Source organism: Archocentrus centrarchus, chromosome 4, assembly GCF_007364275.1.
Source record: "Archocentrus centrarchus isolate MPI-CPG fArcCen1 chromosome 4, fArcCen1, whole genome shotgun sequence".
Classification (NCBI taxonomy): Eukaryota; Metazoa; Chordata; class Actinopteri; order Cichliformes; family Cichlidae; genus Archocentrus; species Archocentrus centrarchus.
In genome coordinates, this window is record NC_044349.1 from 34,980,204 (window position 1) to 34,994,657 (window position 14,454).

The 14,454-nt window shown below is 42.8% G+C and overlaps 1 pseudogene; it reads right to left on the bottom strand.

Moving 5' to 3' along the window:
• Positions 1–442: 442 nt before the first annotated feature.
• On the bottom strand, positions 443–3,253 carry LOC115779629 (uncharacterized; annotated as a pseudogene).
• Positions 3,254–14,454: the final 11,201 nt, after the last annotated feature.

The following is a 14,454-nucleotide window of genomic DNA, read 5'->3' on the forward strand; positions in this document are numbered from 1 at the left end:
TTTCCCCACTTGGTGACACACCTGGTGAGGAACAGACCCTGGTTATTGGTGACTCTGTTTGAGAAATGTGAAGCTAGCAACACCAGAAACCATAGTTGAATGTCTTTCAGGGGCCACAGCAGGCAACATAAAAGGAAATCTGAAACTGCTGGCTGAGGCTAAATGTTGATTTGGTAAAATAATAATTCACGTTGTCAGTAATGACACCCAGTTTGCCAATTGGAGGTCACTAAAGTTAATATTGAATCAATGTGTACCTTTGCCAAAACAATGTTGGACTCTGTAATTTTCTCTGGGCCCCTCCCCAAAGTGACCAGGAGTGACAGGTTTAGCTGTGTGTTCTCTTTAATTGCTGGCTGTCTGAGTGATGTCCAAAAAACAAACCAAAGATCAGTAAAACAAAAACAAAACAAAAAAATTATGTCTCTCTTCTAAGTCCCTGTTAGCAAATGGTTTTGGGTCTTTCAACATCAGACCCCCTCTTCCAGGTGACCCAGCTCGGGTGATCAAGTCCCAGCTTGCCTCCCAGCAGCAACAAGCCAAGGGTCTCCCCTCTTAATCCAAAGCCACGTTGTGGCTTTCTCTGTGGCTTCAGTGATGGAATTATGGCTGCCCTGTTTGCTGCTCCTGTCACACCCAGGAATGTCAAGGCTTTGCAGAGGGAACTACCCACAAAACCTGGGCAGCCCACCTCAACAGCCTGGCAGTGTGTCTGTGTCCACCTAATGCAGTGGAAGTCAGACCACCAGATGTCTGACCATGTGATCTTCCGCTGCACCACCTTCCACCACCTTGTCCAGGCTCCTTGTTGACCAAGCCCCACTGCCCTGCTGACTCGTACTTCCTCTACCCTTGAGCATACCTCTTCCAATATGAGCTGTTGCCTCTCTTTCCCAGTGATTTTATTGACATGGCAACTTGGGAAGTATCCCAGGCCAGCTTGTCCAATTGCAGTGGTCCCAACTAGGGACCTCTGCCTCAAGTGCGACTCTGCCACCAGCAGTTCTCCCATAGCACTCCACTTCCTTCCAGTATGGACCTCAATTTGTGCTACTGCTATCTTTGGGTCCTTGGAATCCCATTACTGCATAGCCTCTCTTGTTCATAAGACCAGAAAATTTTCTGTGAGGCCTCTGAAGGGGAGCTCTAGGGCATTGGATGTGCCATACAGCGTAGTACTTCTCAGACTTCTGGGCAGGTCAAGCCATCTTCACAGGAAGCTGCTGATCTTCTTTTCCAGGGTCTCCACACACGACATTGGCATCTCATGAAGAAGTAGGTGCCACAATACCCTGGGCAAAACAGCATGTTGGTACATCCATGCCTTGACTCGACCTGGTAGTCCTGATTTGTCAAGCTTGATTAGGCAGGTGTCTAGGTCTTTGCTGGTCTTCTGGATGGCAACTCTGTCTCTTAGGCTGTGGTCGAAGAATTTCCCCAGACTTTTGACTGGCTGCTCAGTGCTACAGTGTGGGAATGCACGTTCCAGAGATGGTAAATTGGAATTTGTCCAGAACTTTGCCCTTCTTAATTACCAGGGATCTTGACTTTGATGGCTTGAAACTCATCATTGTCCATAAGATGAGCCTCTCAAGCCCTTGCAAGATCCATCTACTGCCGGGAACTGATGTTGTTGTGACCATCAGGTCACAACAACATCAGCCTTTGTGGATGCACAAAGCCTTTGTGGATCCACAACAGCCTTTGTGGATGCACAAAGGCTCGGATGGAAGGGAATCACACACCAGTCTTTGTCAAAGGCCCTCGACACTCCACCTTTGCTGATTTGACTACCATGTTCATAGCCAGAGCAAAAAGGATTACTGAGAGGGTGCAGCCAGTTATAATTCCCTTCTCAAGCCTGTGCCAGTCAGATATGATAGCCCGCGAAATGTATCTCATTTGGAAGTTGTTGTAGTAGTCCAGGATAAGGTTTTTGATTTTCCTGGGAATGTGATGTTTCTCAAGGGCCACTTCCAACAGCTTGTGAGGTATAGACCTGTAGGTGTTGGCCAGATCCAACCACAGGACTGTCAGGTCTCCTCTCCCCTCTATTGCCTCTCTGATGAGCTGGGTGACTGCCCCTGTGTGCTCCAGTCAGCCAGGTATTCCAGAGATCCCACCTTTCTGCACTGAGGTATCATTGTAGCTGTTCCTCAGGAGAACTTCAGTCAGCCGCCATGACAAGATGCTGAAAAATATCTTTCCATTCACGTTTAGCAGTAAGATACCTCTGATCTGCTCAATGGCTTTTGAATTCTCCTCCTTGGGAATCCAGACTACCTCGGCGCATCTCTACTGGTCAGCCACTCTCTCTTTCCTCCAGAACACCTTGAGGATCTTTCATAAGTGGTGGAGAAGCTTTGGACAGCACTTATATAAGCTGTCTGAAATTCTGTTTGGTCCTGGGGCAGAGGCTTATCTAGCTGCTTGGATGACATCTTGGATCTCTTTCCAGCTTGGCTCTTTCAGGCTGAACTCAGCTGATGGAGGATCTGGTTCTATCAAGGCCTTATTGGGAGCAAACTCCTGCCCTCTCTCAGAATCGCTAAAGGTGTTGTGCAGATAGGTGTTAACTTCTCCTGCTGAGCACTCAAGATAACCACTCCTTTTCTCACAAGTAACTTTTTAATAAAGTCGAAGGGGTTCTTAATGAACAGGGCCCATTTCCTGGCTCTTTCCCTTCCCCATCTCCTATGCCACTTTCTCTGAAGGGCTATGAACTTGTTCCTCAGGATGCCTCTTAGCTCAACAAGTGGCTGGCACTCCTGTTCGCCAGCTGCTGCTTCTTGAGGGTTTTCAGCTCCTTATGCAGTTGCCAGATCTTCATTGCTCTACAGTTCATGGCAAAGGGTTCCTTTTTGGACCCCTGTTTGTGGTGGCCAAATCGTTCTACTCCATAGCTGACCACAGTGGTAGTTTTCGTCTGCAACTGTTGTTCTGCTTCACCGCCACCTGTTATTTGCAGGATCTTGCATACATCCTCCTCGAACTGGTGCCACTCTCTTTTGTTGTTAGCTGGGGGCCACTTAATCTGCTGCTGTATTACTCTGCCTGGGTTGAGTACTGCCAGCACTTGGAGGGATTGGGCACTATGAGGTGCATCCTGGCCATGCTCTTCCTGCATCTCATCAGGATATGGTCCTGAGCGCTGCGTCTGACATTTCAGGCATTTCATTCGAGCTTGGTGGATTTTAAGCCCACGCTGATTCTTACATACTTTGCCACAGCTGCCTCGTGCTTCACTCGTCATCTGGTCGTTAACTTGGGTCATAACCATTAAGTATGTCCGAATGGGGATCTCACCCCCCCCCAACCCCCACCCCCTTCGGGATCCCATGGGGGTATGATTCTGAGGGGTCATTTGTAGCTTGTTATGGTTTCTCCCTTCCAGGAGATAAAAGCTGAGGTGCTAGCCCAACTTGAACTAGTCGCTGTCTTTCCATGCTATCAACTGACTCTCCAGTTGTCATCAAACTATTCAGCAATCAGTTGTCATCTGATCTTTCCCAGAAGTCAGTGGTTGTTTCAGAAGGTAAGGTTTTAAGATACATCGCTACTTAAACTCTACTCCCACAGAGGCCTATTATCTAGTCAGTAGTTTTACATCCTCACTGCATAGGACTCTGGATTCTGTGGCTCCTCTGAAAAAGTAAGCCTTAAATCAGAAGTGCTTGACCCCCTGGTAAAACTCACAAATGTGCAGCTTAAAGCAGATAGCCCATAAGCTGGAGAGGAAATGGTGTCTCACTAATTAAGAATATCTGCATTTAGCCTGGAAAAAGAATTTGTTGATCTGCAAAAAAGCCCTCCATAAAACTAGGACATTTTACTATTCATCACCGATTGAAGAAAATAAGAACAACACCATGTTTCTTTTCATCACTGTAGCCAGGCTGACAAAGAGTCAGAGCTCTGGCGAGCCAAGTATTCCATTAACCTTAACTAGTAATGACTTCATGAATTTCTTCACAAAGAAAAGTTTAACCATTAGAGAAAAAAATGATTCATAACCATCTCACAGAGGTATCATCATATACAGCTACTTTCAATATTATTGATATTTATTTAGACTCACTCTCTTTGTTGGCGTGAGCAGGGGGACCTTGTATGCCCTGCAGGATTTTAATCCATGACGGCATAGTGCATTACTAATGGCCATCTTTGAGATTGTGATCCCAGCTCGCTTCAGGTCATTGACCAGGTCCTCCCGTGTAGTTCTGGGCTGATTCTGACCTTTCTCAGAATCATCCTTAGAGATCTTGCATGGAGCCCCAGACTGAGGAAGATTGACAACAATCTTGTGTGTCTTCCATTTTCTAATAATTGCACCAATAATTCTTGCCTTCTCACCAAGTTGCTTGTCTATTGTCTTGTAGCCCATCCCAGTCCTGTGCAGGGCTACAGTTTTGACCCTGATGTCCTTAAACAGCTCTTTGGTCTTGGGCATGGTGGAAAGGTTGGAGTGTGATTGAATGTGTGGACAGGTGTCTTTTATACAGGTAATGAGTTAAATATTAAGTTCTTTTTTTCTATTGTATCAAATACTTAGTGCATGCAATAAAATGCAAATTGATAATTTCAAAATCATACAGTGTAGTTTTCTGGATTTTTTAATTTTAGATTCTCTCACAGTTGAAGTGTACCTATGCTAAAAATTACAGACTTCTCCATTCTTTGTAGTTGGGAAAACTTGCAAAATCGGCAGTGTATCAAATATTTATTTTCCCCACTGTATATAAATAAAGCTCGCCCTGTGGGCAGTCTTTGCCTTCCAAGTTCGGCTCCTTTACCAGAGGCCTAGAAGCTTGAAAGTTCTGCGCAGTATCTTAGCTGTTCCCAGGACTGCGCTTTTCTGGACATAGATCTTGCTTGTAGTTCCTGGAATCTGCTGGAGCCATTCTCCCAGTTTGGGGGTCACTGCCCTCAGTGATCTGATTACCACTAGGATAGAAGGTGGAAGGTGAAGGTAACCATTGTTACCTTCACCTTCCATATCCTTTCTAGCTCTTCTCTGAGCCCTTGGTATTTATCAAGCTCCTCGTTTTCCTTCTTCTTGATGTTGCCGTCACTTGGTATTGCAACGTCTATCACTACAGCCTTCTGTCTTTGTTTGTCCACTGCCACGATGTCTGGTTGGTTAGCCATCACAAGTTTGCCTGTCTGTATCTGGCTCAGTCATTCTCAACCACCCTTGGGGGCATATCCAATTTTGACCTCAGGACTTCCAGGTCATACTTGGCCACTTGGTTATGGCATTTCATGTATGCCCTGCCTGCTAACATCTTGCACCCTGCTGTTATGTGCTGGATTGTCTCAGGGGCATCTCTGCACAGCCTGCACCTGGGGTCTTGCCTTATGTGGCAGACCCCAGCCTCTATCGATCTCGTACTCAGAGCTTGTTCCTGTGCTGCCATGATTAGTGCCTCTGTGCTGTCTGTCAGTCCAGTTTGTTCCAGCCATTGGTAGGATTTTTTTTATGTCAGCCACTTCTTCAATCTGCTGGTGCAGAGGCCTCTGCTTCCAGGATGGTTCCTGTTCTTCGTCCTCTTCTTTCTCAGGTTTCTGCTGCTTGAGGTACTCAATAAGCACATGATCCTTTGTGGCCATCTTAATGATGTATTCATGGATCTTAGTTATTTTGTCTAGGATAGTGGTTCTGACACTCGTTAGTCCTCGGCCTCCTTCATTCTGCTTAGCATACAGTCTCAGGGTTCTGGATTTGGGGTGAAACCCTCCATGCATGGTAAGGAGCTTTTTTATCTTGAAATCAGTGGCTTCTATCTCATCATTTGGCCAGCTTATTATCCCAGTAGGGTATCTGATAACTGGCAGTGCCTAGGTGTTTATTGCCCCGATCTTGTTCTTCCCATTCAGCTGACTCTTCAGGACTTCTCTTACTCTCTGCAGGTACTTGGAGGTTGCAGTTTTCCTAGTGGCCTTGTCATGGTTCCCATTTCCTGTGGGATTCCAAGGTACTTGTAGCTGACTTCAGTGTCTGCAGTGTTGCCTTTTGGTAGTTCAATCCCCTCAATTCTGACTACCTTTGTTCTTTTTGTTACCATCCGACTACACTTCTCCAGTTCGAATGCCATTCCAGTGTCATAGCTGTAGATCCTAGTCGTGATTATCAGTGAATCAAAGTCTCGTTTACTCCTGGCATACAGCTTGATGTCTTCCATGTACAGGAGGTGACTGATGGTTGCTTCATTCCATAGTTGGTATCCAATGCCAGCCTTGTTAATAATCTGGCTGAGGGGAATCAGGCCTACGCATAACCATAGGGGAGAGAGAGCATCTCCTTGGTAAATCCTGCATTTGATGGTGACTTGTGCGATGGGTTTGAAGCTGGCCTCTAGTGTTGTTCTCCACATTCCCATTTGAGTTCTCAGTGAAGGCTCTGAGGGTCCTGTTGATCTTGTGCAGTTCTAGGCATTCCAGGATCCATGTGTGCGGCATCGGGTCATATGCTTTCTTGAAGTCAATCCAGGCAGTGCACAGATTGGTCAGTCTGGTCTTACAGTCTCAAGTGACTGCTCTATCTACCAGTAGCTGGTGTTTTGCTCCCCTGGTATCTCTGCCAATTCCTTTCTGGGCCTCGCTCATGTATTGCGTCACATGCCTGCTCATCTTAGCTGCTATGACAGATGTTTCCATGTTGTACTGAGGCAGGTTATTGGCAGTAGTTGGATGGGACTGGTACCTTCTGGGGGTCCATGGGGATCAAGACTGTCTGGCCTTCAGTTGGCTATTCTGGGTGTGTCTTAGCATCTAGCAGCTGGTTCATTTGTGCTGCCAGGCGGTCGTGGAAAGCAGTTAGCTTCTTTAGCCAGTAGGTGTGAATCACATCAGGGCCTGTTCTGTCCAGCTCTTCAAATGTGAGATTTCTTGTTATTTCCATCTATATAATTTTTTTTTCACTTCTTCTACTATCTATTATTCACACATTGTTTCACCAGATTGTTTGTCTTTTTCTGGGTTTCAGTTGAAGTTGTAGGAATAGTGGATTATGATCTGATACATCTGCTCCTCCTATCCTACACTCTTTAATTCCTTGCCTATCAGGTCTAGTTATGAAATTTCCTCTCTACTAAATATTCTACAGTCAACCGTTAGTGGTATTATAACAAAGTGGAAGCAATTGGGAATGAGAGCAACTCAGCCACAAAGTGGAGGGCCACATAAAATGAGACAGCAGAGTCAGTGGATGCTGAGGCACATAGTAAACAGTGGTCATTAACTTTCTGCAGACTTAATTGTCACAGACCTCCAACCTTCATGTGGCTTTCAGATTAGCTCAAGAACAGTATGTAAAGAGCTTCATGGAATGGGTTACCATGGCTGAGCAGCCGCATCCAAGCACAATGTAAAGTGTTGGATGCAGTGGTGTAAAGAACACTGCCACAGGATTCTAGAGCAGTGGAGATATGTCCTCTGAAGTGACGAATCACCCTTCTCCATCTGGCAAGCCAATGGACAAGTCTGAGTTTGGCGGTTGCCATGAGAACAGTAATTGTCTGACTGCATTGTGCCAAGTGTAAAGTTTGGTGGAGGGGGGAGGGGGTTATAGCGTGGGGCTGTTTTTCAGGAATTGGACTTGGACGCTAAGTTCCAGTGAAAGGAACTCTTAATGCTTTGTGGGAGCAGTTTGGGGATGGCCCCTTCCTGTTCCAATATGACTGTGCACCAGTGCACCAAGCAAGGACCATAAAGACACAGATGAGCGATATTCCTGTGGAAGAATTTGACTAGCCTGTACAAATTCTTGACATCAACCCAATAGTACACCTTTGGGATGAATTAGAGCGAAAACTGCGAGCCAGGCCTTCTTGTCCAACTTTTACTACGTTGAAAATATTATTGCTACTCCTCTCCTTCTACCCTGTTCATATGAACTACAAAAGAAAAGTAAATCTCTTTAAATTTCCATGCTCGTTAGGAGATAGGTGCGTTTCCTGTAAATAAATCATTTGTACTTTTTAATTTTATTTTTTAATTCAGTCATATTCTTTGCATTCTTTACTAGTGTCATCAGGCCATTCACATTTAGCGGCATTATCTTCAAGTGGTCATTTACCATTATGTCCAGTTACTTTTACTTACAGTTAAAGTCAACTGATGAACTACAATAGTTACATAACTTTAACTATACTGTGACTTCCATAAAGAGGTAACTCTGATCCCCCTTAAATCCCTGTTGGTGCATAGACCCCATGTGAAGTGAGGGTCAATCTCTAGACCTGCCAAAATACTGTTTCAATGTTTTCCCTTCAGTCTAGCAAAGACCAACATCTTCAAAAACCAGAACTGTCCTCTTCAGTCTGTTCATTTCAAGCTTGAAAGAAGCCTATATTTAGCTGTTACATATTTTTAGAAACTGTCACTGCTTCTTGTTTCACTTTCCTTTTTCTTTCACTTGTACAGTATGATCCTGAATATGTTGCTTTTCCTGTTCCCTTCCTGTAATGAGTGGAGTTAAGTATTTTTCTTATGAGTTATTGTCTTTATCAAGCTTTTCTCTTGAATCTCATTACTTTATCTCATCGTGTTTTGGTGCACGTTACTGCCCTTCACCTGTTGCCATCCCAGGTGAGCTCACTTTCTTCTGATTTCTGCTGCTGTTGGCTATCCCTGTCCTCAGGGCTTCAGCATGATCTTGATCCGGTTGGCCCACCAAGCCGTCTTTATGTTTGCCTCAGCGCCTTTCTCCATTTCTTTCTCAGCTTTGTTAGGGGTTTTCTTCTGGTCTCTTTGGCTTCTACATTTATTTTCCCCACTCATCACTTGAATCATGGTAATGTGTTTAGGTCAGTTATTTGGCAGCGAGAGTACTGAGGGGGACTAGAAAGAGAGAGCACATTTCTGGCTTACTTGTGGTTCCTAGGGTATTTAAAGGTAGAATGGGAGGCAGAGCCTTCAGCTTTCAGGCCCCTCTTCTGTGGAACCAGCTCCCAGCTTGGATTCAGGAGACAGACACCCTCTCTATTTTTAAGATTATGTTTAAAACTTTCCTTTTTGATCAAGCTTATAGTTAGGGCTGGATCAGGTGACCCTGAACCCTCACTTAGTTACGCTGCTATAGGCCTGGGCTGCATGTTTCTTTTTCATTCCCCTCGTTTCACTCTGTGTTTATACCCCACTCTGCATTTAATCATTAGTTATTAATCTCTGGCTCTCTTCCACAGCATGACTTTTGTCCCGTCTCCCTCCTCTCAGCCCCAACAGGTCGCGACAAATCAAGTCAGTTCTCTTTATTGTTACTACCACATATGTGCAGGCCATACAGAGGACTGAAACTGCATTACTGTCAGATCTGAGGTGAAATGTGTAAACATTAATCTAAATCTGAATTTGTACAGTATAAATAAAAAGTTTTAAAAAATGTAAAAGTACTAAAATTGAAGAATTAACTTGAAATAAGTATAAAGAATAACAATCACAAAAGTGCTTGCTCATAGGGGTCCATTTTGACTGTTGGGTTTGCTCTGTATCATTGTAGGCTCTTTACCTTACAATATAAAGTGCCTTACGGTGACCTTTGTGATTTAGTGCCATATAAATAAAATTCAATTTAATTATTTTTGTGGGGAAGTTTTTATGACTGACTTGAGAGAGCATTTATCTGTGCTTCTAAATTCACGGCCATCTTGCTGGAAATGAGCTAAAATGGTACTGCACGGGGCCCATGGGATTTTCTAGTTTTTAAGGGGGCACAGCACTCTCGACATTGGGAACCACTGAGCAAGATGAATCGAGATAATGGAAAGATACCCTGAGTATGTTATACTTGTTTCACAGGACTTTAGAGGAAGGATTCCAGATTAAATTAACAGGGAGTCAGTATAGGAGAAATATAATCTCTCTCCTTAGTAGTCCCTGTTTAGGACTCTCACTGCAGTGTTTTGGATCAATTGAAGGGTTTTCACTGAGCTTTTAGGAAAGCCTGAAAATAATAAATTACAATAATCCAGCCTTGTAACAAATGTATGAATTAGCTTTTCAGCATCACTCTGAGACAGGATGTTTCTCATTTTAGAGGTGTTGCACAGATGAAAGAAAGCAGCCCTACACATTTATTTTATGGTGCCGTTTACACGAAGCCGTTTTCACTGGAAACGGTGTCGTTTTGATACGTTTCAGCCTTTCGTTTACACGATGGCGTTTCAGAAACGATCCGCGTTTACACGAGGACATGTGAAATGATGAAAACGATGTAGTTCCCATGCCAGGCCACAAGTTGGCGTTGGTTTTCTCTTTGCAGTTTGTTTACGCAAGACGCGCATGCGTGGAGTGACACAGTAGGTAGTGCGGCAAATTGTTCATTACTTACAAAACGGCCAATGTGAGAGGTTTTGTGTGGACCGATGATGAGGTTGGATCGCTGCTGCACACAACGCTGAATTACAAAACGGTAAAAACACAGGAAAAGCATAAGAAGCACTCGTGAATCCGCGAGTACTGTTTATCAGTTTGCGCGTGCGCGAAAAACTGGCCGTCGCAACCATAGTGCGCATGTGCGAGTCGAGCGTTTTCAAATCACCCCAGTTTCAAGTGTTTACACGAAAACGCAAGCCGGTGCGTTTCTGAAACGCTCCACTCTGGACCCCGTTTCTGAAACACATCGTTTTCACTCTGTTGTCGTGTAAACAGAAGGGCGAAACGCATCAAAACGACACCGTTGTCGTGTAAACGCAAGGCCGAAACGCATCAAAACGACACCGTTTCAAAATGAAAACGGTCTCGTGTAAACGGCACCTATGTGTGCATTAGAGGACAAATCCTGGTTTTAAAAAATGAAACAAAACAAACAACAACAAAAACCTGTCCTACATTAGCTAAAACAATTTGATCAAGTAAAGGCTTTGTAAGCAGTGGTTTAATTACAGCCACCTTAAAAGCTGTGGTATGTAGCCTGTCAATGAACAATTGATTACATTTAAAATCAAAGTATTGACTGTCAGACGTCTCTGAAGATTCTTGTAGAGATTATGTCTGATAGACCTGTCAATGGCTTGGATGAGGCAATTACTGAAGTTAGCTTAGAGAGATCGATAGAGTCTTAATATCAGCAGTTATTAAAGTTGCTGCACTTAATGATGCATCTGTGGATGTATAACATCATAACCAGTTAGAGTTACAGTGATACAAGGCTCAACTGAGCACTGATTCTGTGCCATCCTGGCTACTGTGGACAGAGAAACCTGAGGTTATTTCTCTTTTTGTGATGAATAGCAGCATGTCCTTTTCCAGGCCAGGAAAAGGTCTTCTGAATTAATGGGTGTGCTTACATCTTATCTGCTTCAGGGTTTGTGAATTTTCAAACCTCTCTGATTTGTCACATTCATTTTCAGAGGAGCAACAGTATACAATACTATTAACAGAATAATCGACTTCTGTGGGAATAACCTTTAGGTAACTGCTCTTCATTGTGATGGTGCGTGGCACTGAAGGAAACAGGAAGTGAATCATTTCCTTAAATTTTGTTACAGCATTTTCAGAAAGATATCTAATGCAGTGATTTTTTTCCTTGTGTAAATTTAAAACTTATTAAGAAATATTCTGACAAAAGATAATTTTCAGGAAACACAAGTTCTAGAGTGTGATTAAAACAGTCTGCTTACTTACTGTCAAGCTCCCTGAGCCCTAAAATCAAGGCCTTACTTTACCCTTTAAGGGCCGTTCCAAAGTAAAAATGACACAAAATCCCCTCACAATGCAGAACACTACAGTGGTTTAAGCTAACTAAGACTAGGACCATGGCCAAAAAAGAAAAGAAAAGAAAAGATAAAAGAAAACCTGTGTCAGGAGCAGTACTGAAGAAACAGCAATAGGACAAAAAGAAGTCTAGGGTCAGGGCTTACACAACAGAGAAAACCAAGAACATGAGCAGCTCTAGAACAGGTCCTAGAAGGGACCTAAAGGGGCCCCAGACCAAAAACAGGAGTAGTGTTTTCCTGTTACTGTTTAAGATCCAAGCCCAGTCCCAGAACACAATTCTTTAATCTAGCTTTAATAATTTACCTCATGGAGAGTATATGGTTCCTCAGAAGGAAGTGTGGTCTCTCAGTATAACTGTGTAAACAGATGTAGCTTCCCACAACATGACTAAGACAAGTGTGCAGACAGATTAGCTCCCTTATCATCTTGCAAACAAGATTTATTCTTCTGAGCAGCCATGTTTTCCGCTTCATCCCCAGTTCCCATCCCAGGGGCAATAATGGTGAGCCGCCACATTCCTGTGCACCAGGAAAACAACGAATCACATCACAGGAAGTCAGAGAGAAAGAAACTGGCTAATGCTTTCCTGTTAAACACTAAAACACACACACACACACACACACACACACACACACACACACACACACACACACACACACACACACACACACACACACACACACACAGTCAGTTGAAACCATAATTACAGGCTGCAGATGTTCACCAGTAAAAATTTAGCAGGAGCAGAATGGTAGAGAACTAACAGAACCAGCAAACTAGAACTAAGATCACTCTGTTTTATGTTTCTCGTCAAGAATTTTCATTCTGCTTCTAAACTAAGGCCAAATCCAACAATTGGATGAGGATTTGCTATAAGATGTCCAACTTTGTCTTTTTATGTTTTTCTACGTGTCGTGTAATATCATGCTTCCACCTGATGATCCTATTATCATCAGGTCGAAGCATTCCTCTATGCTTTATTTTAGAAATAACTCACACAGTCAGGCTTAGCTCATTAACACCACCACATTTGAAACTAACTTCTTTGGTCTGGATTCTAACAGTTCACCAGTAAAGTTATTTGTCCGAGGGTTTGTTGGCGATTTTATGTTCTTCAGTTTCAGAGTTGTGCTCATTCTCACTTCCCCTGTTTCCCTCTAGCTGTTGTCATGGTGATGCTCAGCTATGCAGAGCTTGAATACAGTCAGCAGCTCTGAGGAAAGAGGTCTTTGTTACCCACAACCCCCTTTACCTCCTATTCTATCCTCCCCTTTCTCCCCCTTGAACACTTTCTGTTCATGTCGGCTCCATTTTCAGTAAACTAGAATCTAACTTTGGTCACATGTCAGGCAACAGAATTCACCAAAATATGCTAATCCATTCAGATAATTGTCCAAAAATATATATCTAGTAAGATTAGTCTTTTCATGTAGTATGATACCAGTCTGTTCACAGAAAAGTGCATATTCCAGTGTACTGGCATCATTATGGAATGAAACTGGAATCTTATTGGAAAAGTTTAATGTGGTAATCTTATGGGATCAGTCTGGTATCTCTGAATTATGCTGGCTGTATAACAGGACTGTAATAGGACAAAAACTGTAATTATAGCAAGAATAAAGAAGAATCATCCAGGGTTGAGACCAGGAAGCAGAGTTGCAGTCTTACACGCCTCTCTGCAGCTTCTCTCCTCCTGTCATCCCCCAAAACCCCATCCACATAGAGACGGTGTCTGCTCCCAGACCACCAAAAAACAAACCAAAAATCAGCAAAACACAATTTAAGCATAAATATTCCCAAAGAAATAATACAGCATCCTCAACAACATCCTCAAACATTAGGTCTCTCTCTTCCAAGTCTCTGTTAGTAAATGATTTAACAATTGATCAAAAATATTGATTTATTCTGCCTTACAGAAACCTGGTTACAGCAAGAAGAATATGTTAGTTTAAATAAATCAACACTCCTGAGTCACAGTAACTGCCAGAATGTTCGAAGCACAGGTCGAGGAGGAGGAGTAGCAGCAATCTTTCACTTCACTCTGAATGTTTTCTTAGCAGAGCTCAGTTATCCAGTGGGAATGTGAAAACTTAAAAGATCAGAGAGGTAGGAGGAACTAAACATGCAATGCCTTAAAAACAAATTATAAAAATTTGATTAATTAAAACCTTAATTCACACATAAGAATAAATATGTAAAGTCTTTATTAATTATCAAATATGTCAAAACAGCTCAGCACATTTCCTTTAATGCAGACACTGTCCACTGTCAGATGAGTCATTCTGTCTCAAATCATCAAATTTTGAGAATATTTTTGGCTTCACCATCTGTGGTTTGCATAGAAATGTTATGGTCCAAAGTTTGGGCATGTATATATAATGACTGCTGTGAAATTTTAGCTCTATAAATCAAAGACTTTTAAACTTCCAGTATGTTTTTTTTTTTTTACAGTTTGAAATCCAAGGCAAGGTTTTAACAAGAATATCTCAAAAATTATTAAAGATAAAAGCCTGACATTTCCAATAGTCTTTCTTACCATCAAGTTGAGTCAGGGTCTGTAATTTAGGATAGATATATAAAAATTTTCTTAGTTGAATATAAAAAATAAATCATTCAGTCTTGCAAAGTCCCATATTTCAGCATACACTAATAAAAAGCTTCACACTGCAAAAGACAAGTATCGACAATTTGAGTTGTACCACAGGAACAAAACTATCAGACTGTCCCATCTGAATA